Source organism: Triticum urartu, chromosome 3 (genome assembly GCF_003073215.2).
Source record: "Triticum urartu cultivar G1812 chromosome 3, Tu2.1, whole genome shotgun sequence".
NCBI classification, from domain to species: domain Eukaryota; kingdom Viridiplantae; phylum Streptophyta; class Magnoliopsida; order Poales; family Poaceae; genus Triticum; species Triticum urartu.
In genome coordinates this window covers 562,912,936-562,916,266 of record NC_053024.1, presented here as the reverse complement: position 1 = coordinate 562,916,266, position 3,331 = coordinate 562,912,936, and positions in this window count along the sequence as shown.

The following is a 3,331-nucleotide window of genomic DNA, read 5'->3' as shown; positions in this document are numbered from 1 at the left end:
CGCCGGTGCATCCAAACCCCGTGATATGATACGCTCTTTCACACATAAACCTCCTTATATCTTCCTCAAAACAGCCACCATACCTACCTATTATGGCATTTCCATAGCCATTCCGAGATATATTGCCATGCAACTTTCCATCATTCCGTTCATCATGACACATTCATCATTGTCATATTGCTTAGCATGATCATGTAGTTGACATAGTATTTGTGGCAAAGCCATCGTTCATAATTCTTTCATACATGTCACTCTTGAGTCATTGCGTATCCCGGTACACCGCCGAAGGCATTCATATAGAGTCATCTTTGTTCTAGTATCGAGTTGTAATCATTGAGTTGTAAATAAATAGAAGTGTGATGATCATCATTATTAGAGAATTGTCCCAAGTGAGGTATAAAAAAAGGAAAGGCCATAAAAAGGGCCCAAAAAAGAGAAAGGCCATAAAAAAAGAGAAGGCCCAAAAAAATGAGAGAAAAAGAGATAAGGGACAATGTTACTATCCTTTTACCACACTTGTGCTTCAAAGTAGCACCATGATCTTCATAGTAGAGTCTCTCATGTTATCACTTTCATATACTAGTATGAATTTTTCATTATAGAACTTGGCTTGTATATTCCAACAATGGGCCTCCTCAAGTGCCCTAGGTCTTCGTGAGCAAGCAAGTTGGATGCACACCCACTAGTTTCTTTTGTTGAGCTTTCATACATTTATAGCTCTAGTGCATCCGTTGCATGGCAATCCCTACTCCTTGCATTAACATCAATCGGTGGGCATCTCCATAGCCCATTGATTAGCCTCATTGATGTGAGACTTTCTTCCTTTTTGTCTTCTCCACATAACCCCCTCATTATTCTATTCCACACATAGTGCTATGTCCATGGCTCGCGCTCATATATTACGTGAAAGTTTATAGGTTTGAGATTACTAAAGTATGAAACAATTGCTTGGCTTGTCATCGGGGTTGTGCATGATGATAGCACTCTTCTGTGATGAAAATGAAACATGACTAAACCATATGATTTTGTAGGGATGAACTTTCTTTAGCCATGTTATTTTGAGAAGACATAATTGCTTAGTTAGTATGCTTGAAGTATTATCATTTTTATGTCAATACGAACTTTTGTCTTGAATCTTTTGGATCTGAATATTCATACCACAATTAATAAGAATTACATTAAAATTATGCCAAGTAGCACTCCGCATCAAAAATTCTGTTTTTATCATTTACCTACTCGAGGACGAGCAGGAATTAAGCTTGGGGATGCTTGATACGTCTCCAACGTATCTATAATTTTTGATTGCTCCATGCTATATTATCTACTGTTTTAGACATTATTGGGTTTTATTATCCACTTTTATATTATTTTTGGGACTAACCTATTAACCGGAGGCCCAGCCCAGAATTGCTGTTTTTTGCCTGTTTTAGGGTTTCGAAGAAAAGGAATATCAAACAGAGTCCAAATGGAATGAAACCTTCGGAAACGTGATTTTCTCATCAGATAAGACCCAGGAGACTTGGATCCTCCATCAAGAAAGCCACGAGGTGGTCACGAGGGTAGGGGGCGCGCCCCTTCCTCGTGGGCCCCTCGAAGCTCCACCGACGTACTTCTTCCTCCTATATATATCCACGTACCCCCAAACGACCGGGACGGAGCCAAAAACCTAATTCCACCGCCGCAACTTTCTGTATCCACGAGATTCCATCTTGGGGCCTGTTCCGGAGCTCCGCCGGAGGGGGCATTGATCACGGAGGGCTTCTACATCATCATCCAAGCCCCTCCGATGAAGTGTGAGTAGTTTACTTCAGACCTATGGGTCCATAGCTACTAGCTAGATGGCTTCTTCTCTCTTTTTGGATCTCAATACAATGTTCTCCCCCTCTCTTGTGGAGATCTATTCGATGTAATCTTCTTTTTGCGGTGTGTTTGTTGAGACCGATGAATTATGGTTTTATGATCAAGTCTATCTATGAATAGTATTTGAATCTTCTCTGAATTCTTTTATGTATGATTGGTTATCTTTGCAAGTCTCTTCGAATTATCAGTTTGGTTTGGCCTACTAGATTGGTTGTTCTTGCCATGGGAGAAGTGCTTAGCTTTGGGTTCAATCTTGCGGTGTCCTTTCCCAGTGACAGAAGGGGCAGCAAGGAACGTATTGTATTGTTGCCATCGAGGATAACAAGATGGGGTTTTTATCATATTGCATGAAACTATCCCTCTACATCATGTCATCTTGCTTAAGGTGTTATTCTGTTTTTAACTTAATACTCTAGATGCATGCTGGATAGCGGTCGATGAGTGGAGTGATAGTAGTAGATGCAGAATCGTTTCGGTCTACTTGTCTCGGACGTGATGCCTATATACATGATCATACCTAGATATTCTCATAACTATGCTCAATTCTGTCAATTGCTCAACAATAATTTGTTCACCCACCGTAGAATACTTATGCTCTTGAGAGAAGCCACTAGTGAAACCTATGGTCCCCGGGTCTCTTTCTCATCATATCAATCTCCATTACTTTATTATTGCTTTGCTTTTACTTTATTTACTTTGCATCTATATACCAAAAATACCAAAAATATTATTTATCATCTCTATCAGATCTCACTTTCGTAAGTGACCGTGAAGGGATTGACAACCCCTAAGCGTGTTGGTTGCGTTGAGCTATTGTTTTTGTGTAGGTATGAGGGACTCGAGTGTAGCCTCCTACTGGATTGATACCTTGGTTCTCAAAAACTGAGGGAAATACTTACGCTACTTTGCTGCATCATCCCTTCCTCTTCGGGGAAATCCAACGCAGTTCTCAAGAGGTAGCATTAACCCTCCCACAAGCATCCGCAACTACGAGAAAAGTATTAAGAATAAATTCTAACCATAGCATTAAACTCTAGGATCCAATCGGTCCCTTACGGAGTAGTGCATAAACTGGGGTTTAAGTTTCTGTCAATCTCACAACCCACCATCTATTTACTACTCCACAATGCATTCCCTTAGGCCCAAGTATGGTGAAGTGTCATGTAGTTGACGTTCACATGACACCTCTAAGGGAATCACAACATACATACTATCAAAATATCGAACACATATGAAATTCACATGATTACTTGCAACATGATTTCTCCCATGACCTCAAGAACAAAGGTAACTACTCACAAACGGTAAACATGCTCATAATGAAAGGGGTATTAAATAGCATAATGGATCTGAACATATAATCTTCCACCAAATAAACCATATAGTAATCAACTACAAGATGTAATCAACACTAGTAGTCACCCACAAGTACCAATCTATAGTTCCGGTAACAAGATTGAATTCGAGAGAT